Consider the following 25,104-nt stretch of genomic DNA (forward strand, 5'->3'; position numbering starts at 1 on the left):
AGTTTTGATGGTGGTGCTTTTTTTTATCTTACTACAAAGTATCAATGAAAGCTTTTCCAGACAACAAACAGGACTCGTTTTTCTTCCCCAAATGGTCCTTAAATAGATTTGGGACTGAAATATCAAGGGCGACAGTGTCCCATAAGCCACCAGAAATGACAAGCAGATTGCACATACCCACGCAATGACAACTGTGTATGCATTTCTGGTGTTGCCTAGCTGACAGAGATTATAACATACCACAGGTTGTGCGATGCATTAGAGAGGTTTTTATTTTTATTTTTATTTTTATTTTTATTTTGGAGACAGAGTTTTCCTTTGTCGCCCAGGCTGGAGTGCAGTGGTGCCATCTTGGCTCGCTACAAACTCCTCCTTCCAGGTTCAAGCAATTCTCCTGCCTCAGCCTCCCGAGTAACAGGGATTACAGGCGCCCACCAGAATGACTGGCTAATTTTGTGTGTGTGTGTTTTTAATAGAGACGGAGTTTCGCTGTGTTGGCCAGACTGGTCTCTAACTCCTGACCTCAGGTGATCTGCCCAACTCGGCGTCACAAAGTGTTGGGATTACAGGTGTGAGCCACCATGCCTGGCTGCATTAGAGATGTTTAAAATATGGAGGAAAAATGTACATCTTATAGTAGTTGAGATTCTGTAGTATGTTCCCTGCAGATATTTACTAAATGAATTAATATATAAACAGAACCAGTGTTACTGCTGTGTAAGCCAACTAAAGTCTAAAATAAATCACCTAAGACAGAAATCCCATGTATTAAGCAATTTTTTGTTTCTTTTTTTATTATTGGCTCATCAGGGTTGGGCAATTATTTCATCTACTTAAATTCTAGAATCAGTAATGAATTCTTTTTTTGTTTTGTTTTGTTTTTTTAGTAGAGACAGGGTTTCACCTTTTTGGTCAGGCTGGTCTTGAACTCCTGACCTCAGGAGATCTGCCCTCCTTGGCCTCCCAAAGTGCTGGGATTACAGGCATGAGCCACTGCACCCGGCCAGTGAATTCTTGTTGATGATAATTCAATCTAGAACAAGTTTTAACATTTTGAATATACTTTTTCACTTCTAATTTTACTTCTCATTCATTGTTTCTTAGAAGTTGAATGCAGCATACTTTAAATTATCTGCTTTAAAAAGATAAGTATTACACAGGTATTTCAGTGAGGTGCCCTCGATTTCTCGTGTTTGAAAAATAGAAAACATTTTATAACAGGTAGTTTTTTTAACCATGAGAGGGCACCCTTGTTTAACTTATCAAATTCTCGCAAAGGCCTATCTGGGCAGCCACATTCTACAGAATGTTTCACTGGAGGGGGAGGAGGGCTCCGGGAACCCCAGCCAGCTGTTTTCAGGGTGTTTTATTTGCTGAAGTCTAGTTGTGCTGCCAGGAAGCACATTGATGCTGCTGTTTTTACTTCCTGAGTGTCTTACATTGGCAGTGAAACCTGGTATTACTTATTTAGCAGGCAGATGGGGGATCCAGGGGAAGGAGCTGTCTGGGAAGGCTGACGTGTATTAGAAATTAGGTGGCTGCAGGAGGGGATGCTTTCACAAAGGCCATGTCTGAGATTTGAATCTCTGATAACACATACATACCTATAGTTATGCAAACTTTGTGTGTGTGTGTGTGTGTGATTTATTTATTTTTGTTTGAGATGGAGTCTTGTTCTGTTACCCAGGTTGAAGTGCAGTGGCACAATCTTGGCTCACTACAACCTCTGCCTCTGAGTTCAAGAGATTCTCCTGCCCCAGCCTCCCAAGTAGCTGGGATTACAGGCACGCACCACCACACCCGGCTGATTTTTTTTTTTTTTTTTTAGTTTTAGTGGAGACGGGGTTTCATCATGTTTGCCAGGCTGCTCTCAAACTCCTGACCTCCAGTGATCCACCCTCCTCGGCCCCCCAAAGTGCTGGAATTACAGGCGTGAGCCACTGCACCTGGCCCAAAGTTTGAAATATTGTTAGAGACTGTTTGGAGAGGCAAAACCATTAAGAAAGGGGAGAGGTTGAAGGTAAGTCTAATGAGGATGGATGTCATGATCAATCAGCATAGATGGTCAAGGAGACAAAAGGGGATAGTGACTTATATTTTACATCCTTATTAGATCATTTATTCCTTCCTTTCTTTATCACACATTATTGAATTTTATACAGAGGCACAACATGAACTCCTAAGCCAGTGAGGGAAACTTCCTAGTAAGCAGATCATTGCAGTTCAGTCTAAGTGGTAAATAAAAATATGGACACAGTATCATGGGAGTACAAACTAGGAACTAACTTTGCATGGAGGATTGAGTCCTGGATTAAAGATCTGGGCAGCATAGGGTTAGACCCAGGCCTGTTAGTGTAGGCCTGAGCACAAATAATGTAATGACCAAATAATGTAATGACCATTGTAATGTAGGAGAAGAGATCTCTAGTCAGTCTGAATCTCATTCTGTGCCTCACTCTTTTATAGAGAGAACTTTTACTTTTCAGTGCTAGCCCATCTCTATAGTGATGAGAGCAGTTACTAAGGTGTTCCTAATGTCTTTACAATTAAAAGTCCTTCTGTGTTAGCTTTACCAACTGAGCAATGAGAACATATGGCAGCATGCACTCATTCATTCCACAAACATATAATGAAGTCCCCAAATGCGCCAGTCACTATGCTAGGAATTAGTGGTATATGAACAAGCACAAATCCAATCTGCATCCCAAGTGCTCACAATCAACTAAGGAAGAAGTTATAAATCACTGGACAAAGTTAATTCTTCATGCAGATGGGCAGAAATTTTACTTTTCCTCAAGTTCTCGAGCCTAGTAATCATACAATGTTTCCTCATTAAGTTTCTTAATCATAAAAAGATCAGGATGAGCTTCAAAAGTAGTAGGGATGAAAGTGGTAGAAATCATCGTATTTTGTATTAGTCTTAGCCCCAAGTTATAAAGTGAATGTCCTACCATGTTCCTTACAAAAACATAAGAACAACAACAATAGCATTGGTTGCATTCCAGGGCTAAATAGGAATGCAAAACAGGTCATGTACAGTTTTGATATTGCTGTATCAGAGGTTTGCATCGTGATTAGAGGTGCATTCTGAATCATGTAAAAAAAAGTTATTAAAGAGATAGTACAGAATCAGTTTCACTTTTAAATTAATTAATTTATATCTTATTCACTTAAAGTCATCTTATTCACTTAAAATCATACTTACATACAAGTATATACTTGTATGTGTACCTGTTTATTTAGTGTATGGCATGTATATGGACCCAAGAAGGCCACCCTGCAGTTTCCCTGAGATCTTTGGCCTCAGAATATCTTCTATACTCTTGAGCCCTTCTTAAGAAAACCTGTTAACAGTTCCTTTCCTGTGCACTTTCTTACACTGAACACTTGTCTGTATTCTCAACCAGGAATCAGCAAATATTGTCTGTAAGAGGCCAGGTAGTAAATATTTTAAGCTCTGCTGGCATCTAGTCAACTCTGCCTGCCATCATAGCACAAAAGCAGTCATAGACAATACATAAGCTAATGAATGTACAAACATAGATGGCAGGTCAGATTTGCCCTGCAGGTCATACTTCGAAAATCCCTGTGCTGAATCATTCAACCCCAGCATTTTGGCTGATTCGATTAGGAGGGGGCATCCAAAATAAGGGTGACAAATCTGTTAGCCAGTCCCAATATGTTGCCCTGGCAAGAACCTTGTATGAGATCTTTGTAACAATTGGTGTCTCTAGATAGGCAGACAGATGGACAGACAGAGCAGTTGTTAGTAGGATCAGCAGCATCAGGAGCCAAGGGTAATCGGAAGCGATCAGTAAAGTAAAATGAAAATATTTTAAAAAGATAACCAACTAGAGGGTGGGGTAGTTAGTTAATAGGATTGAGACTAGAGAATTTGAGAAAATTCACATTGGTGGGGGTTGTGGGTCTTGAGAATTGTGTGTCCTAAAAAAATCTTACCACAATTAATCTGCATTCCAGCTTCAGTCTAGCCATCCCTGGGTTCCTGGAGGAGTTATGTTGTTCTTATTTCCACATGTAGCCTAATAGCTGATTTCCCATTGCTAGCGTAACCTCAATGAATATCTATTTCCAACAACTCCAAAGAGCCTAGGTGGCATTCTTTCTGTAGGTTGGGAACTGGAGGTGTGTATCAAATATTTATCAGCAAATATTGGCTATGTTGGGAGATTTCTGAATCATTTGTTTTATACTTTCTGCCTAGTCTCTGAATGGATTGAGTAAGCCTAAGTCATTTTTTTCTTGAAAATGCACAGCCACTTTCTCTGGGGGCATTTGATGAGTAGGAAGCATGGCTGTGTACCCACCTCAGGCCTGACCGTCCTGCTCAGTGAGGCATCAGGGCCCCATATGGTAAAAATCGTTCCATGACAAGTCTGGTTTATTCCAGTTGTTGCTTCTATTGAAAATCTTGAGGAAAACCTTTTCATGTTTCTCACCTGAGTGCAGTGAAGGTTTCTGGACTGCCTGGGAAAAGGTTTAAAGGAAGGTTACATTATTAATCAATATGCTTTTATGCCCAGTTATCCCTGACCAGAGATGAGTCCTTCACATTGCTCTTAGCAGTCCCTGGAACTTAATTCAACCCTTGTCATCTCTGACAGTGTTTTATGGTCTCCTGCTCTGGCTGCCAATCTTAAGACAACTTCGATTTTGGAGGAAATTTCCATTCTCTTCTTCTACCGTACGAGAAAAAAAGGTACAATTTTGTAGCTATTCAGGGTAGAAAGATATTTTATCACTGAAGGAGTGAATTCTTGGATGTGTTAATACATCTCCTTTCACAGGTATGTTGAAGGACATTTTACTTCTGGCTCTGTTTTTTTAGATGGTGTCTAACTCTGTTACCCAGTCTGGAACGCGGTGGTGCAATCTCGGCTCACTGCAACCTCCGCATCCGAGGTTGAAGTGATTCTCCTGCCTCAGCCTCCTGAGTAGCTGGGATTACAGGCTGCACCACCACGCCCAGCTAAGTTTTAGTAGAGATAAGGTTTCGCCATGTTGGCCAGGCTGGTCTTGAACTCCTGACCTCAGGTGATCCACCAGCCTCAGCCTCCCAAAGTGCTGGGATTACAGGTGTGAGCCACTGCACCTCGCCTCATTATTAAAAAACAAACAAACAAACAACAACAACAACTAGAAAAACAGTTAATTGCCAAATGTTGCATAAAACATGGCAACTTGCTTTCAGAAACCATTTTTTATAAATCTGGATGTACATTAAAGTTAATATGGATCCCCTAGGTATAACCCCTTGAGAACAGGAGAAAATAGACATCACTACCGTTACCTTTCTGTTAGAGGCCAATCAGCGTTAATAATACACCTGGCATTTGCGCACTTGCCATGTGCTAGTCACTGAGGCACAGAGTATTGATAACTTGCCCAAGGTCTCACAGTAAGAAGCAGATACATATGCAGCACTATCCTGCTTTCATGACATTATGTCCATAAGCTCAGACTCCAGAAAACTTAAAGGAAGCCTTCATCCACAGAGCATGGAGATCTGAAGGGAAAACCTAGGTGTGAGCAATGAGATATTTGATCTCTCTAAAGTTTCCTTTTTTCTGTAAGTAGAAGAAATAGGCTCCCCTGAGGATTATATTTCAAGTAAAAAGTCAAGCAGTCACTGCGTTGTATTGCTACCCACTGTGTGGCTGCCCTCTATTAGGCACTTTCACAATGAGGTTACAGATCAGAAACAGGCAGTTCAGGGGCCAGCTGATGAGAGACGGACAGAGGCCTGCCTGGGGTATACACTTGTTTTACATGAAGCTTGTCTTTTCTTTATACAGAGCTGTGCTCCATGCTGCTTACATGGCTGTTTCATGTCCTAATTAATTTTGGGGGCTCTCTGTTGGATTTTAATTACAGATCTATTAATCCATTGGAAGAGTTGACAGGTGTCGTAGGTTGGTCATAGCAAATTAAAAGGCAAGTGCTGGGTAGGAAGTCCTGAAGACTCTTAGTAATTCACTCACAAAAAAACTTGCCACTTGAAAGTGGGGAGCACAACCAGAATATGTTTAGCTACCTAGAACGCATTTTTAAAAGGAAAGACACCGAGGCTGCAAACACTGACTCAGTTTGGGCTTGCATTTTCTATTGAGGTGGGAAGGGATGTCATTAATAGAATGAATGAGGATGGGATCAGGTGACCCATGGGATCAGGTGACCCATTTCCTGGGTCACCTGGAAAAACTTGAGCAAAGTCCCATGGGATGATATAAACACAATGCTGGCAAAAACGAATAAACAGTTTATTTCTAGCAGGGTTTGTCCTCAAACCTCATTATAGTCATGCAACACATAAGAACGCTAAGGTCAATAACAGGTGGCATATCCGATGGTGGTCCCATAAGATTATAATGGAGCTGAAAAATTCATATCACCTAGTGACATGATAGCTGTCCTGACATTGTAATGCAAAGCGTAATTCATGTGTTTGTGGTGACACTGGTGTAAACAAACTTACTGCTCTGCTATGTGTATAAAAATATAGCAATACAATTATGCACAGTTCATACTACTGATAATACTAAATAATTATGTTACTGGTTTATGTATTTACTATGCTTTTTATCATTATTTTAGAGTATATTTCTTCTACCTATTAAAAAAAGTTAACTGTAAAACAGCCTCAGGCAAGTCCTTCAGGAGAAGGCATTGTTATCACAGGAGATGACAGCTCCATGCATGCTACTGTCCCTGAAGACAGTGGGATAAGATGTAGAGGTGGAAGACAGTGACAAATTATATAGGAAGACAAATTATATATTTATATATAATTTATATATGTATATAATACATATATTATGTAATATATAAATACATATATATTATAAATTTATATATATTATATATTTATATATAATTTATATATGTATATAATACATATATTATATAATATATAAATACATATATATTATAAATTTTTATATTATACATATATATTTTATATACATATGTATATAAAGGGGAGTTTATTAAGTATTAACTTACATGATCACAAGGTCCCACAAGGCAAGCTCGAGGAGCAAGGAGAGCCAGTCCCAGTCTCAAAACTGAAGAACTTGGAGTCTGATGTTTGAGGCCAGGAAGCATCCAGAAAAAGGTGGGAAAAAGATGTAGGCTGGAAGGCGAGGCCAGTCTCGCCTTTTCACATTTTTCTGCCTCCTTTATATTGGCTAGCAGCTGATTAGATGGTGTCCACCAGAATAACTGGATCTGCCTTCCCCAGCCCACTAACTCAGATGTTAATCTCCTTTGGCAACACGCTCACAGACACACCCAGGATCAACACTTTGCATCCTGCAATCCAATAAAGTTGACACTCAGTATTAACCGTCACATAAAGTAAAAACATTATAGTAAGCTAAAGTTAATTTATTATTAAATATTTAAAATACATTCAGTGTAGCCTAAGTGTACAGTGTTTCCATAGTCTACAGTGGTGTACAGTAATGTCCTAGGCTTTAACATTCACTCACCACTCACTCCCTAACTCACCCAGAGCAACTTCCAGTCCTGCAAGCTCCATTCATGGTAGGTGCCCCATACGGGTGTAGCATTTTTTAATATCTTATACCGCATTTTTACTGTACCTTTTCTATGTTTAAATATGTTTAGGTATACAAATACTTACCATTGTGTTCCAGTTGCCTATAGTATTCAGTAGAGTAACATGTTGTGTAGGTTTGTAGCCAAGGAGCAACAGGCTATACCATCTAGCCTAGGTATATAGTAGCCTAAACTGTTTAGGTTTGTGTTAAGTACACTGTGTGGTGTTTGCACAATGATGATGAAATCACCTAATGATACATTTCTCAGAACTTTTCCTTGTCATTAATCGATACATGCCTCTGCAAAACTTTAGAAAGAATTTGAATTATGGAGAATTCTTTTTAGCCTTAATTAAGAGGCTAGAACCAAAGCTGGGGAAAATGACCACTTTTTCCTCCTAAGTGCACTTCCAATTTTGGAACTTTGTCCCATTGTTCAGAGAAGCAGCCATTCCAAGAGAGCTGGAGTGCAAAAAAGCCCCTTTACCCCAGTTCAAAGATATCCGTGCCCTGACTGTGCCCTGGCCTAGCCCTGGGAACGGGGACATCGGAAGTGACAGAGCTGGTCAGCCTCTTCTCATTTGGAAGCAGCCCTAGCTGTATCTGGTGGTTGAAGGAACCCTACAGAAAGAGGAGAAAAATCCGTGCAAATAAGATGGCATTTTATCACATGTTAAAACTTCTACCCTTCACAGCACAACCTGCCAACTAGGTCTGTCATCCAGCACTCCTGCCCCTTGAAGGCTGAAGCATTTTCCTCCTCACCCTAACTCATCCCTGGGCAGGAGCAAAAGCAGGATGGGGAGAAGAAAGGAGCCTTGAGTTGCCCATAGGGGTCAATACCTGCCTCTGTTTGGAAATCAAACAACCCAAATGTTGAGATTATAAGGCAGGATTTCTTTCTGTCAACAAAAGCATCCTCTTAGGAATGAATTGGAATTACAGAGAAAACAACTTAGAGCCTTTGAGAACTTCCTAATTAGCAGAGTGGTGAGACTGTAGAATAAACAAAGAGAATGGAAGATCTCTTTAACACCTAAAAGGAAAAGGTAAACAAACGTAGTAAGTAGTGTCATTACAATAAGTTATTACAAACGTAATAAGTAGTAGGAAGAAGTTAAGTAGGCCTCCTACCTTTTCAGCATAATTCTTCCCTGTCTTTTAAGACCCTCCAATTAGGTGCCCCTTGTGTTTACTTCCAGCACACACTTGCATATTTACTATGATATCTATTCATGGACAGAGAATGTAGTCTATTCTACTTCTAAATATTGCTTTTCATTACAGAAACATGGCGTTATTTTTAAGAAGAGTTACCAAAACAACTAAATTCTAAATTTTACTTTTCCTTACAGAAACATGGTGTTATTTTTTTTTTTTTTTGAAAAATACAATTTTTTCAATTAAATATTTTAAAATAAAATTAAAAATGTTTCCTGTGTTCTTTTTCTTTTTTTTTTTTTTTTTTTATTTATTATTATTATACTGTAAGTTGTAGGGTACATGTGCATAACGTGCAGGTTTGTTACATATGTATACTTGTGCCTTGTTGGTGTGCTGCACCCATCAACTCGTCATTTACATCAGGTATAACTCCCAATGCAATCCCTCCCCCCTCCCCCCTCCCCATGATAGGCCCCGGTGTGTGATGTTCCCCTTCCCGAGTCCAAGTGATCTCATTGTTCAGTTCCCACCTATGAGTGAGAACATGCGGTGTTTGGTTTTCTGTTCTTGTGATAGTTTGCTAAGAATGATGGATTCCAGCTGCATCCATGTCCCTACAAAGGACACAAACTCATCCTTTTTTATGGCTGCATAGTATTCCATGGTGTATATGTGCCACATTTTCTTAATCCAATCTGTCACTGATGGACATTTGGGTTGATTCCAAGTCTTTGCTATTGTGAATAGTGCTGCAATAAACATACGTGTGCATGTGTCTTTAGAGCAGCATAATTTATAATCCTTTGGGTATATACCCAGTATTTTTTAAAAGAGTTACCAAAACAACTACAGTGGAGCGTCACTTGACAATGGAAATATGTTCTGAGAAATGTGTCATTGGGAGATTATGTTCTTGGTTATCTGAACATCATAGAGTGTACTTACACAAACCTACATGGTCCAGCCGATGACACACCCAGTCTATTTGATAGCCTATTGCTCCCAGGTTGCAAATCTGCATGGCATGTTACTGTACTGTAGGCTAGTAGAACACGATGGTATTTGCATATCTAAACATATTTAAACATGGAAAAGGTACAGTAAAAATACAATATAAAAGATAAAAACTGCTACACCTGCATAAGACACTAACTATGAATAGAGCTTGCAGGACTGGAAGTTGCGCTGAGTGAGACAGAGAGAGTGGTGAGTCAATGTGAAAGTCTAGGGCATTATTGTGCACTACTGTAAACTGTAAAAACACTTAGGCTACACTAAATGTATTTTAATTTTTTATTCAGTAGTAAAATAACTTCGGCTTATGATAACTTTTTTACTTCATAAACTTTTAAATTTGTTTTAACATTTTGTCTCCTTTGTAATAACATTTAGCTTTAAACACAAGCATATTGAACATCTGTACAAAAATATTTCTTTATATTCTTCTTCTATAAGCTTTTTTCTTTTTGAACAGCCCTTCCCTTCCCTTCCCTCCCCTCCCCTCCCCTCCCTTCCCCTCCCCCTTCCTTCTTTCCTTTTTTTCTCTCTCTGTCTCAAGACAGGGTCTTGCTTGGTTGCTTATGCTGGAGTGCAGTGGCACAATCTTGCCTCACTGCAGCCTCGACCTCTCAGGCTCAATTGTTCCTCCCACCTCAGCCTCCCCAAGTAGCTGGGACTACAGGCACACACCACTATGGCTAACTTTGTATTTTATTTATAGAGACAGGGTTTCATCATGTTGCTCAGGCTAATCTAGAACTCCTGGCCTCAAGCAATCTGCCCCCCTCAGCCTCCCAAAGTACTGGGATGATAGGCTTGAGCCATCATACCCAGACTGTAAGGTCTTTTCTATTCTTAACATTTTTCCTTATTTTACTTTTTAAATGTTTTTGTTAAAAACAAAGACACAAACAAATACTTCAGCCTAGGCCTACACAGGGTCAGGATCATCAATATCAGTGTTTTCCACCTCCCCATCTTGTCCCCTGGAAGGTCTTCAGGGAAAATAACATACATGGAGTTGTCATCTCCTATAACAATGCCTTTTTCTGGAATAACTCATAAGGACCTGCCAGAGGCTGTTTAACAGTTAATTTTTTTTTAAATAAGTAAGAGTACACTGTAAAGTAATGATATAAAGGATAGTATAGCAAATACATAAACCAGTAACATAGTTGTGTATTATCATTATCAAGTGTTATGGGCTGTATGTAATTGTCATTAGGTGATAGGAATTTTCAGCTCCATTATAATCTTATGGGACCACTGCTCTGTATGTGGTCATTCATTGACCAAAACATCATTATGTAGCATATGACTGTCTTCAAATTGTATAAAATCAGCTGAGTGTGGTGGCTTACACCTGTAATCCTGGCACTTTGGGTGACCGAGGCAAGTGGATCACTTGAGGTCAGGAATTTGAGACCAGCCTGGCCAACATGGCAAAACCCCATATCTACAAAAATTACAAAAATTAGCCAGGCGTGGTGGCGCACACCTGTAGTCCCAGCTACTCAGGAGGCTGAGGCACAAGAATCACTTCATCCTGGGAGGCAGAGGTTGCAGTGAGCCGAGATCACGCCAGTGCACTCCAGCCTGGGTGACAGAGCAAGACTCTGTCTCAAAAATAAATAAATAAAACGGATGTTATTTTCCCTAAAAATTTTTTAATAATGAGAGTGTTTCCATAGGCTAAACACGTAGTTATAATCTTCAAACATCACTGAGCTGACCCAGCATTTAATTGTCTGAAGTGAAGTGGCTTTTTTCTCCTTTAACCACCAGCACCCTCATTATTGGAACATCTTGTACACTCTTTTTTGTTGACTTGTTATATCTCTTGTTATTGCAAAATGAAGCTCAGAGCCTCGCAAAGTAGCTACAATCGGCCAGCAAAAGCATTCTTACTACACTATGTGGATGACAGAAATTTTTCTCTTTACTCACATTGCTAGTTGTTGGCCATCCCTTTACAACCAATACTTGTCCTTGCAATACAAATAGTGTTCCCTAATTTCTCAATTTTATAATAGTCATGTTATAAAAACATAAATTACAAGAGAACTGCCTGTTTCAGAGTTGTGCTTTCCACAACTGGCTGCATACCAGAATCACCTGAGGATCTATTAAACACCACAGCCACAGCTTTTTTTTTTTTTTTTTTTGAGACGGAGTCTTGCTCTGTTGCCCAGGTTGGAGTACAATGGCTCAATCTCGGCTCACTGCAACCTCGCTTCCCAGGCTCAAGTGATTCTCCTGCCTCAGCCTCACGTGTAGCTGGGATTACAGGCACGTGCCACCACACCCAACCAATTTTTGTATTGTTAGTAGAGATGGGGTTTCACCATGTTGCTCAGGCTGGTCTTGAACTCTTGACCTCAGGTGATCCACTCGCCTCAGCCTCCCAAGCACCACAGCTTCTTACCTGCACATCAGATGAGCAGAATCAGAATTTCTGGGAGTAAAGTCTGGGAATCTGTGTTTTCAAAAAGCTTTCCCCAGGATTTAGTTGTACAGCCAGATTTGGAAACCACGATACAAGATGACCTTCTGTAGTCTCTCTCTCATTGTTTGGAAATCCTTTGAGTGGAAAAAAACAAAAACAAAAACAAACAAACAAAAAAACCTCTTTTTTCTTCCAATTAAGATTCTTGCAAATAATAGTTGCCCAATTAATGCCCAATTAATTAATATAGAGAGAAGGAAAATAATTTATTACTCATTTGTTTGAAGAGGAGATAAATTTTTGAGACATCCTTAGAAGAAACTAAATGTAATTTTCTCTACAATGACCATGCAAGGACTGAATGTTTCCCAATAAAATGAAAGTGTCCAGTCGAGGTTGACCAAGGGCTTGATGAGACAATAGGGGTGAAACTATCACAACAAAGATTGACATGTAATAGATTAATAAGTGCTTAATAAGTTTATTCTTCCTTGTAGACTTAATCTCATATTTTCTCAGTGTCTATCTCTCTATGTAGGTCTTCAAACCTTCTATTTTCCATTAATATGGAGAATAAAACATACAACATTATTTTAAAAGTCAGAGATTATACAGTATTAGGCATTATTCTCTGGAATGTAATTGGAATGAAATATGATATTTCCAGTTTTACTGATTCACTGTTCCCTTAATTAGTCTCTAGTGAACTAGCCCCTCTATATTAGAAGCTAGTTTTTCTCTATCCGATTTCTTGAAGATTTAAGTTCAAACAAGAGTAGATCCCTTTCTTCTTTTTGATTGCAAAGCACTTTGTACCTAAGCTATAGAGTTAACACACACTGGCTTTTATTTTAATTACCTAAATGTGCATTCATTTTTTCCATTTTGATTACTCTTTGTAAATCTCCATAGTTGCTTACCCATTGTAGATGCTCATTGAATGCTACTCTGTCCTATATATTTACTAAAATTGTGATTGGTTGGATTTGGGGGTATTATTTGCTCCCTTCCTGCCTTCTCTCTTGTATGATAAAGCTCTCTGAGTCTGTATTGTCTCTCTTATACAGTGACTGGAAAGTGCCTTAACCCCAAATGGACTTCCAATTTCTTCTCATTTCTCTGTCATCCTTTACAAGTTGTTTATTTATTTATTTATTTATTTTTGCTTTTTCTACTTCCTTAAGCCTTACATTTTCTCCTGAACATGTTCTAAGTGGTTTATTTCACTGCATCTCTCATCATGATCTTCTCTCATCACAATCACCAATGATCCAGGAGGGCCCATTGCTTTGTCTTGTGTTATTGATTCCTCTGCAGCATTCAACAAAGCCGATGCTTCCTTTTTGAAAGATTCTTTCCACTTGATTCCATGACCCCAAACGCTTAGTTGCTTTAGTGTCCTCCTAATCTCACACATTGCACTTTCTTCAATGGTTCTGCCCCTCAGTCAGATCAGTAAATATTGGATGCCCCAGGGCTCTGTTCTGGGTGCTCTTTTCTTCTTTATTCACATCCTCTCCTCAGGTGATCTCATCTCTTCCCATGGGTTTGGATAAGATATACAGTCTATGTAAAGGTGAATCCAAAAACATACTTTTTTTGGTACATTTTCTTGGAACTCCTGACTTTTCCATCAAACTGCCTGACACAGCCATATAAATCTATTAGCCATGTCAAACACAACATAACTGAAAGAGAATTCCTGATTTCACCCCCAAATATCCTCCTTCTCCAATCTTCTTCACTTCCCCAGTGACATCACAGTGTACCTTGATGCCTGGGACCCAAACCTAGGCCTTGATCTCTCACTTTCTTTTGCCTGCCACTCAGTGAATCTTGTGGATTCCCAAGATGTATCCTAAATCTATTCATTTCACTTTGTCTCCATCCCTGGTACCTTAATCTAAGATACCCTAATTTCTAGCCTGAAAAAGTCTTTCAACTCATTGCCCTGCTCCAATTCTTGCTTCTCTACATTCCACTTTTTCCAAAGTAGAGTAAACTTGTAAAAACACAAATCTAGTGATGTCATACATCTTCTCCCCATGACTTAAACCTATCAATGGCTTTGACTCCACAGTTTAGACTAACATTCAAAATATCTGTCTTGATCTATGAAATTTTATACTAGTGGTTCTTAAGCTTGTGCATGCACCGTAGTCACTGGAAGGCCTATTAAAACTTTTGTTGGTACATTTTCTTGCTGGGCACTACCCCACAGTTTCTGATTTGGTAAACATGGAGAGTCGGTAGAGAATTTACATTTCTAACAAGTTCCCAGGTGATGTGGGTGTTGCTGGTTTGGGGACCAAACTTTGTAAAGCAGTACTCCATACAACCTGCCCTTGCCTACCTCTTATCTAAGCCCCTATTAACTTTCTTCTCTTTTTCTATGCTCTATCTACTCTGGGCCTTCTTTCCCCATAATTAGAACTCTTTTTTTAATTTTAATTTTTTAATTTTTTTAGAGACAGGGTATCACTCTGTTGCTCAGGCTGGAGTGCAGTAGCGTGATCATAGCTCACTGTAACTTCAACCTCCTAGGTTCAAGCAATACTCCTGCTTCAGCCTCCTGTGTAGCTAGGACTACAGACACATGCCACTACCAGGTTAAATTAGAACTTTTATATTAACATTCAGTCTTTCTGGAATACTCTTTTTCCAATCTTGATTTTGGGACTGATGGTTCTTTCTTGTTATTGAAATCTTAATTTAAGTCACTAACACAGAGAGGCCCTCCCTCACCACCCAATCTGAAGGACTCCCCAAACTGTCTGTATTAGTCATTTTGGTGCTGATAAAGACATACCTGAGGCTGGGCAATTTACAAAAGAAAGAGGTTTAATTGGACCTACAGTTCCATGGGGTGGGTGATAGGGGAAGCCTCACAATCATGGTGGAAGGCAAGGAGGCACAAGTCACATCTTCTGTTGATGGTGGCAGGAAAAGAGAGAGCTTGTGCAGGAAAACTCCCTCATAATAACCATCAGATTTCGTGAGACTTACTATCACAAGAACAGCATGGGAACGACCTGCCCCCATGATTCAATTACCTCCCACTGGGTCCCTCCCACAACATATGGAAATTCAAGATGAGATTTGTGTGGAGACAGAGCCAAATCATATCATTCTGCTCCTGGTCCTCCCAAATCTCATGTCCTCACATTTCAAAACCAATCATACTTTCCCAGCTTTCCCCCAAAGTCTTAACTCATTTCTGCATTAACTCGAAAGTCCACAGTCCAAACTCTCATCAGAGACAAGATAAGTCCCTTCCGCCTATGAGCCTGTAAAATCAAAATCAAGTTAATTACTTCCTAGATACAATTGGGGTACAGGCATTGGGTTAATATAGCCATTCCAAATGGGAGACATTGGCCAAAAGAAAAGGACTGCAGGCCCCATGCAAGTCCAAAATCCAGCAGGGCAGTCAAATCTTAAAGTTCCAAATGACCTTCTTTGCAGGTCTCACATTCAGGTCACACTGATGCAGGAGGTGGGTTCCCATGGTCTTGGGCAGCTCTGCTCCTGTGGCTTTGCAGGGTACAGCCTTCCTCCTGGCTGCTCTCATGGGCTGGCATTGAATGTCTGTGGCTTTTCCAGGTGCACAGTGCATGCTGTCAGTAGATCTACCATTCTGGGGTCTGGAGGATGGTGGCCCTCTTCTCACAGCTCCACTAGGCAGTGCCCCAGTAGGGACTCTGTGTGGAGGCTCCAACCTCACATTTCCCTTCCACACTGCCCTAGCAGAGGTTCTCCATGAGAGCCCCACCCCTGAAGAAAACTTTTGCCTGGGCATCCAGGCGTTGCCGTATATATTCTGAAATCTAGGCAGAGGTTCCCAAATCGCAGTTTGTGACTTCTATGCACACTCATGCTCAACACCACATGGAAGCTGCCAAGGCTTGGGGCTTCCATGCTCTGAAGCAACAGCCTGAGCTGTACCTTGGCCCCTTTTAGTCATTGCTGGAGTGGGTGGGACACAGGGCACCAAGTCCATAGACTACACACAGCATGGAGACTCTGGCCCTGGCCCACGAAACCATTTTCTCGTAGGCCTTAGGGCCTGTGATGGGAGAGGCTGCCTTGAAGACCTCTGACACAATTTCCCCATTGTGCTGGAGATTAATATTCGGCTCCTTGTTACTTATGCAAATTTCTGCAGGTGGCTTCAATTTCTCCTCAGAAAACCGGTTTTTTTTTTTTTTTTTTTTTTTTTTGAGACCGTGTCTCCCTCTGGAGTGCAGTGGCGTGATCTCGGCTCACTGCAAGCTCCGCTTCCCAGGTTCATGCCATTCTCCTGCCTCAGCCTCCGGAGTAGCTGGGACTACAGGTGCCTGCCACCACGCCCGGCTAATTTCTTTTTTTTTGTATTTTTAGTAGAGACAGGGTTTCACCATGTTAGCCAGGATGGTCTCGATCTCCTGACTTCGTGATCTGCCCACTTCGGCCTCCCAAAGTGCTGGGATTACAGGCTTGAGCCACCGTGCTCGGCTGGGTTTTCCTTTTCTATCACATTGTCAGGCTATAAATTTCCCAAACTTTTATGTTCTGCTTCCTTTATAAAACTGAATGCCTTTAATAGCACCCAAGTCACCTCTTTAATGCTTTGCTGCTTAGAAATTTCTTCCACTAGATACCCTAAATCATCTCTCTCCAGTTCACAAATCTCCACAAATCTCTAGGGCATGAGCAAAATGCTTCCAGTCTCTTTGCTAAAACATAACAAGAGTCACCTTTGCTCCAGTTCCCAACAAGTTTCTCATCTCCATCTGAGACCACCTCAGCCTGGACCTATTTGTCCATATCACTATCAGGCTTTTGATCAAAGCCCTTTAACAAGTCTCCAGGAAGTTCCAAACTTTCTTACATTTCCCTGTCTTCTTCTGAGCCCTCTAAACTGTTCCAGCCTCTGCGTGTGACCCAGTTCCAAAGTCGCTTCCATATTTTCGGGTAGCTTTTCAGCAGCGCTCCACTCTACTGGTACCAATTTACTGTATTAGTCCGTTTTCACACTGCTGATAAAGACATACTCAAGACTGGACAATTTAAGAAAGAAAGAGGTTTAATTGGACTTAACAGTTTTACATGGCTGGGGAGGTCTCACAATCATAGCAAAGGCAAGGAGGAGCAAGTCACATTTTATGTGGATGGCGACAGGCAAAGAGAGCTTGTGGAGGAAAACTCCCCCTTATAATAAGATCTCACCATCAGATCCCGTGAGACTTACTATCCCAAGAACAGCACAGGAAAAACCTACCCCCATGATTTAATTACCTCCCACTGGGCCCCTCGTACAACACCATGGGAATTCAAGATGAGAATTGGGTGGGTACATAGCCAAACCATATCACTGTCTTTATCAAATCACTCTATTATAATATTCTGCACAGCACTTATCACCGTCTTATTTTTCTTCATTATTTGGTCATTTTAAGTAAGCTCCATGAGACAATGGGTTTTATCTGTTTGACTCACCACTGTAGCCTCAGCAACTGAGAAAAATGCCTGACACAGAGCACATGCTCAATAAATAAACACTGAATGATTGAGGAAGGGCTCCTAAATATTTAATACATGAATGAAGCAAAGACAACATTGAGCACACTTAAACTCAACTGCTGGTGAGCTTTTTCAACTACTGGTGAGGGCCAAGAGTCCTCCTTTTACCTCTCTTGCATTCCTTAGCTCAGTTTCCTTCTTTTGAGAGCTAAGTTTGATTGGATCCAGTTCATTGCTCCTCTGGATTAATGGTTCTTGTATTTGGGCATTAGAAACAAGTCCTTTAAAGAGATGAGAGAAGTAATTGTGTAAAATTGACAGTGCAGCAGAAGAGCTGTGCTTTTACTTAAAATAAGTAAAAATAATAATGAATAATTATACATATAATAATAAAAGTAATTTATAGATGGATTTCAGGGTAGGCATAGTGGCTAATGCCTGTAATCTCAACACTTTGAGAAGGTGAAGCAAACAGATCACTTGAACCCAAGGAGTTTGTGTGTGTATGTGTGTGTGTGTTTTATCGAGATGGAGTCTTGCTCTGTTGCCCAGGCTGGTGTGCAGTGGGGCAGTCTCGGCTCACTGCAACCTCCACCTCCCAGGTTCAAGCAATTTTCCTGTCTCAGCCTCCTGAGTAGCTAGGACTTCAGGTGCATACCACCACGCCTGGTTAATTTTTGTGTTTTTAGTAGAGATGGGGTTTCACCGTATTCGTCAGGCTGGGCTCAAACTCCTCAGCTCAGGTGAATCCACCCACCTCAGTCTCCCAAAGTGCTGGTATTACAGGCATGAGCCACCTGCCCGGCTGAGCCCAAAGAGTTTGAGACCAGCTCTGACAACATGGTGAAACCCCATCTCTACAAAAAAATACAAAAAATTAGCTGGGTGTTGTGGTGCATGCCTGTAGTCGCAGCTACTTGGGAGGCTGAGGTGGGAGGATCACCTGAGCCTGGGAAGTCAAGGCTGCAGTGATGACATCACCGTACTCCAGCCTGGGTGACAGAGTGAGGCCCTGTCTCAAGAACAAAAATAAATAAATAATTAAAAATAAATGGATTGCAAATTAAAATTTTAAAACAATTAAATTAATAACAAATCAGTAACACATTTCAAGTTTGGGAAATGTACTTACTTTAAAAGTTTATCTCTCATTGTCTATTTGAGTCCTCTTTGTTTCTTTCACAGCATTTATCATAACTCAATTTTATTTTTGTTTGTTTTTTGTCGTTTTCTCAATTAAACTTAGTATGAGATCTATAAACAATTGTGAAACAATGAATTAATGTTTCTATTATAGTACATCTCATATTATCTTCACTCTTGAGTTGCTCTATCTTCCTTAACGTCTCGAGGATGGGAAAATATCTTTTTATTATCATATTGACAACCCCAATACCTGTCATTTAGTAGGCACTAAATAAATGCTTGCTGAATTGAATTGTTTCCCCTTTCCAGAGGTGGAAAGATACATCTGCCAGTGAACTGGTGGCTTCTATGAATTTATTGATCTGTTTAGGTCAGAGTATGGTTAATCAGTGCTACATGCCATGGTGTGCTGAGACTGATTCCTGCTGGTCCACAAGATCTAATTGCTATGTTTTTAGGAATCTTGTGAGCTGATTGATGTCACGTTGGTACCTTGAAAGCAGCCTTGGTGGGTGTATTAGTAAATGCAAATTTCATTTATTAGAAATCAGCAAATGCTGGGAGGCTGAGGTGGGAGGATTACTTGAGCCCAGGAGTTCGAGGGGGCAGTGAGGCAAGATCACTCTAAACTGCACTCTAAACTGGGGCACAGAGTGAGACCCTGTCTCATAAAAAAAAAAAAAAAGAAAGAAAGAAAAGAAAAGGAAAAATAAAGAGAAAGAAATCAAAGCTGTGTGCGGTGCCTCATGCCTGTAATCCCAGCACTTTGGGAGGCCGAGGCTGGCGGATCACCAGGTCAGGAAATCGAGACCATCCTGGCTAACACGGTGAAACCCCGTCTCTACTGAAAAATACAAAAAATTACTCGGGCGTGGTGCTGGGTACCTGTAGTCCCAGCTACTAGGGAGGCTGAGTCAGAAGAATGGCGTGAACCGGGGAGGCGGAGCTTGCAGTGAGCCGAGATGGCGCCACTGCACTCTAGCCTGGGCGACAGAGCGAGACTCCATCTCAAAAAAAAAAAAAAAAAAAAAAAAAAAGAAATCAGCAAATGCAACAAACCAGATATTTTATTTCTTCAGTTTGTTTTATATCCAGTTGTTCCATTGCTGTCTGAACATCAGAATAGTAAACAAGTATTGACTTTCTTTCTGCCTAGTTTCCATCTCTCAATTTTTTGATGCTAGACTCTGGCTGAAATGACTGATCTAAGACTTTAAGAAATAACTGAAGCTTTGTACCCTTTGACCATCACCTGCCTGTTGGCAAGATAAATAAGTTTTAGAAATCTGCTATATAGCATAGTGCCTATAGCTAATGATACTGTATTGTAGACTTAAAATTTGCTAAGGTAGAGCTTATGTAAGTGTTTTTACCACATGCACACACACACATAAAATAATAATGAAGGAAATGGCAGAAAACTTTGGGAGGTGATGGATGTCTATGACCTTGTTGGTGGTGATAATTTCATGGTGCATACTTATCCCGAAACTCACTGAGTTGTTACACATTAAATATATACAGGTTTTTAACCTGTCAATCATACCTCCATAAAGTGGTTTAACAAAGATAAACATAGGATACAAGTTGACCCCTAATCTCTATCACAATTTTTCCTTATGATTTCCAAACAGAACTAGGAAAGAAAGTCCTCTTTGTCCTGGTGATAAAGCTGCAAAGATTAGAATTAGGACTGTTCTTCAGGCTGTTCTATCTTTGCCTTCTCTGTGGTTTAGTGATCTTAAGCCAGTGAGTTCTGCATTCTTCCAATCCTCCCTAGCCCTTGCCTTTTTTTTTTTTTTTTTTTTTTTAAATTTAAACTTGTTTGAACTGGGTTTTAGTCATTTATACACTAAAGAATCTGAGCAGTACAGTACAGATAATCATAGTTAATAGTTGATGAAAAGTGTACCTGTAAATGCAATGCAGTATAGAACAGTGGAAGTATATTGGATTATTAAACCAGAAAACCCAAGTTCGTCTGAATGCCAGTTCCATCAATTAGTAGCTGTGTGTAGCTGGAAAAATTATTTAGCCTCTCTGGACTTTCATTTCTTTAACTGTAAAATGGGAATAAGACTGCCTACTCTGATTTTTCTGCAAGGTTTCTAAACTAATCAAATATGACAATAGGTGTGAAAATGTTTTCTAAAGCATAAAGATACCTGTATCTATGATAATATTAATAACCTCATGAAGAAAGAATGGGATTTATCAAACAGATTGATCACTAGAAAATATTTCTGCTATTTCTGAATAAAACAATTTATAAAGGTTGAAAGTTTTCAGTGTCCTTGGTCATTAGGTTGCCCAAATGTGTACTGAATTTTAGGAAGAAACAACAATAGCAGCAAAAGTGGTTCTTGTCCTCAAATGCTTATTTTTAGAATAGTTTGGGGTGAGAATATGGGAGAAGAAAGCATTGACTAGGAAGTCAAGAGAACTGGATCCTAATACTGACTCAGTCACTAATGAATATATGACTTGAGACATGCCATTGCACTTCCCTGGACCTCAATATTCCCACTTATCCAATGAAGAGTTTGGCCTAATTCTCTAAAATGCCTTCTGGCTCAATAAGTCAATAATCCTAATTGAGTAGACAGGGCATGCACTCATGAACAGATATAAGAATCCTTACAAAGTAATTTACCAGTAAGTACACACAAGCGAAGGGAGTGTATATTAAGTATTTAAGTGGGTCAACTGAAAGAGTGACCCACCGCCCCCCCCCCCAGAGTGGTCCTACTCAGGAAAAGTACTGACATCTTGACTGATGGACCCTATCGCAATGAACTGCTTATGATAGTAAATGAAAAAATAAATGTCCATCACATGAAACTGAACTGCATGCATTGACGTCTCCACAATAGATGCACAAATCAAGTGAAGTTCTACTTGGTGTTTGCTAGTGCCAGACACTCATATACATTGTTTTACTTCATTCCAGAGAAGTTCAGCAACTTGCCAAAGGTCACCCAGCTAGCAAGTGGTATAATAAAAATCAAATGTAAATTTCTTTTTTTTAAATTTATTTCTTGAGACAGAGTCTCACTCTGTTGCCCAGGCTGGAGTGCAGTGGTGCTATCTCAGTTCACTGCAAGCTCCGCCTCTTGGGTTCATGCCATTCTCCTGACTCAGCCTCCTGAGTAGCTGGGACTACAGGTGCCCGCCACCATGCCTGGCCAAACTTTTTTTGTATTTTTTAGTAGAGACGGGGTTTCACCGTGTTAGCCAGGATCTCCTGACCTGGTGATCCACCAGCCTCGGCCTCCCAAAGTGCTGGGATTACAGGCATGAGCCACCACGCCTGACCGAAATGTAAATTTTTTGATGCTAAGTTCAGCATTCCCACTGCAGTACCATTATTAACTACGACCCACTTGACCTTATCCCATTGCTTGTAAACAGATTTGACTCTAGACCTCAAAGAACCTGGTCAAGCAGCTGCATTTGTCTCTCCCCCAAACTGACTTGCATAATACTTTTATGTTTTACAAAATTAAGTAATTCTTATTTTTGTATTTGCATCTCCATTATTTTTTCTGTTGCTGAAATTCCAGGAGTTGGCAGTTGCAGTTCCTACTGATTCTCTGTATATCACTGAAGACTAGTAACCTCAATACACATGTGACTTGCTTGCGCAGCTTCCTTCAATTCCCACCATACCCAGATGACTCTTCCAACAATAATTCCTTTGCAGTAAAGCATTCTTCTCAATTTTGAAGATAGATAATTCTTTGTGAGTAGGAGAGAAAACATTATTACTAAGTTTCTTTGTAATACTTCTTTCTCTTCCATCTTGTTAGTCTTTACCACAGCCTCACTCTGCTTTGGCCACTGGAGTATTTCCTTGAGTTCCTACTAATAGATTAATGCATGGTGCTTTATTAAGACATATGGATGTGTCACTCTAGTGCCATGCTAAGCATCAGCTGCTCTAGGGGGCAGTTGCAGTTCTTCCCTTGACATGAATCCTTTCATGATTCCTTCCATGACTGCAAAAAATTAAATGATTAGGCCATTCTGCTAGTGCCTAAAGCAACTTCCTACATTCCCCCTCGTGAGTCCTCTATGGGAAATATTCCATACAATGAGATGAAAATAAACAGAGAGAAGTAAGTATATCTATCATGTGCCAGGCCAGAGACTCTGTTTCAGAAAGCTCAGAAACAATAATGAGAAGTTATATTCTTTCTCAGTCAGAGCCAATTGCTTAGTTTCAGATTGCACACAGTGAGCCGGAATCATTTCGGGGATGTCAGTCTTCATGAGTGTGAATTTGCTGCGGTTATTCAGTAGGTTCGCCCTTGAAAGCATGACTCTTCTTTCAGTACTGCTCATTAAAGAGTGTTCTATAGACCAGAGGTAACATGTCATGCATGTAGGTTAAAATAATCCTTAAAATTAGAATTATATAAAGGGTGCTCCTACTAATTGCTGTATTTTGTTCACTCTGAAAAGGCAGAAATGTAACTGGTGGAATCCACTTGGTTCACACTGCTGTGTTTTACAATTCCTAAGAGAGGTGTTTAACTGGGGCTTTCTGAAGGTGACAAAAGATTAGCTGAGAATGATCAACTCCAAAGTGTATAATGGGAAAACCTCCGTTCGGCTTAGTATACTTTCTTTTACAGGGGAGAAATTGAGATTTAGCAGCTCATCATTAATTATTTTTAAAAATATAAAACCATTTACTGGTAAGTTTAGGTAGCAATTTTGTTTTTACTGTTGAATAAATGATAATATTTGATTTACTACATATGGCAATTCTATTTGGAATCCAGGTTGTATAAAATACTTTTCTATTATTAAAGTTTAAAGGTAAGTCACATAAATATAATATGTCTTTTATTTTATTAAAGTCAAGCTGATTGATATTTAATTTGTATAGAGTAAGAGGCTGGACGTGGTGCCTTATGCCTGTAATCCCAGCACTTTGGGAGATCAAGGCAGGCGGATCACTTGAGCTGATGAGTTATAGGCCAGCCTGGCTATCATGGCGAAGCCCCATCTCTACTAAAAAAAAAAAAAAAATACAAAAATACAAAAATTAGCATGATGGTGCACGCCTGTGGTCCCAGCTACTCGGTAGGCTGAGGCACGAGAATCACTTGAACCCGGAGGCAGAGTTTGCAGTGAGTTGAGATCGTGCCACTGCACTCCAGCCTAGGTGACAGAGCAAGACTCCATCTCAAAAAAAAAAAAAAAAAAGTAATAATAGCAATAATTTGTATACTGTAAGATTTATTCTTTTTTGATAAACCGTTTTATGATTTTTGACAAAAATATACAGCTGCATAATTGCCTCCACAATCAAGATATACAATATTTCCATCACCCACAAAATTTCATTCATGTTCCTTGTAGTTAATCTTCTCCACTCCTCCAACTCTTGAGCCTTTGACAACTATTTGTTCATTACTTTAACTGTAGTTTTGTCTTTTCTAAAATATCACATAAATGAAATGAACAGCATATACTTTTAAAATCTGGCATCTTTCATGTAGCATACAGCTTTTGAGCTTCATCCTTGGTGCCTGCATCAATAATTTGTTCCTTTTTGCTTTTAAGTAATATTCTATTGTATAGATATACCACACTTTCTTTATTCATTTATAAGTTAATGAACATTTTCCCACCAGTTTTGGCTAATACCAATAAAGCTCCTATGAACATCCATGAAGTTTTGGTATAGACATATGCTTTCATTTCCCTTAGGTAACAACCTAGAAGTGGAATAGCTGGGTCATGTACTGAGTGTATATTTAACTTTTTAAGAAGTTGCCAACTGTTTTCCAAAGTGGTTGTATGATTTTACATTCTTATTAGCAGTGTGTCAGAGATACAGTTGCTTTACATCCTCACCAATGTGTAGCATGGTCAGTCTTTCTAAGGTGGCTGTTCTAACAGATGTGTGGTAATATCTCATTGTGGTTTTAATTTGCACTTTCCTAACAAGTAATGAAGTTATTAGGTATGAGTAGGTAGTCAACAAATCACAAGATATAGAGCATCTTTCCATGTAGGTATTTGCCATTCATTATCTTAATTGATAAAGTGTCTAAATCTTTTCCATTTTTAATTGAGTCATTTCTAATTATTAAGTTGTGAGTGTTCTTTATATATTCTGGATATTAGTCCATTTTCTGATATGTATATTACAAATATTTTCCCCTTGTTTGTGGCTTTTATTTTTACTTTGTTAACAGTGTTGTTCAAAAAGAAATTTTCAATTTTTATTAAATAAAAGTTTTCTTTTAT

General features: G+C 39.7%; 1 long non-coding RNA gene across 1 annotated transcript in view; it reads left to right on the forward strand.

The window, feature by feature from the left end:
* The first annotated feature begins 1,872 nt into the window (after positions 1-1,872).
* The window catches only part of LOC103878777, a 276,069-nt gene continuing 252,837 nt past the window's right edge, over positions 1,873-25,104 (forward strand). The window contains exons 1-2 of the long non-coding RNA XR_002518095.2: positions 1,873-2,020; positions 4,626-4,720. This is a non-coding gene — a long non-coding RNA (uncharacterized LOC103878777). The remainder of the gene's footprint in view (positions 2,021-4,625; positions 4,721-25,104) is intronic.

Source organism: Papio anubis, chromosome 17 (assembly GCF_008728515.1).
Source record: "Papio anubis isolate 15944 chromosome 17, Panubis1.0, whole genome shotgun sequence".
In the NCBI taxonomy this organism is placed as follows: Eukaryota; Metazoa; Chordata; class Mammalia; order Primates; family Cercopithecidae; genus Papio; species Papio anubis.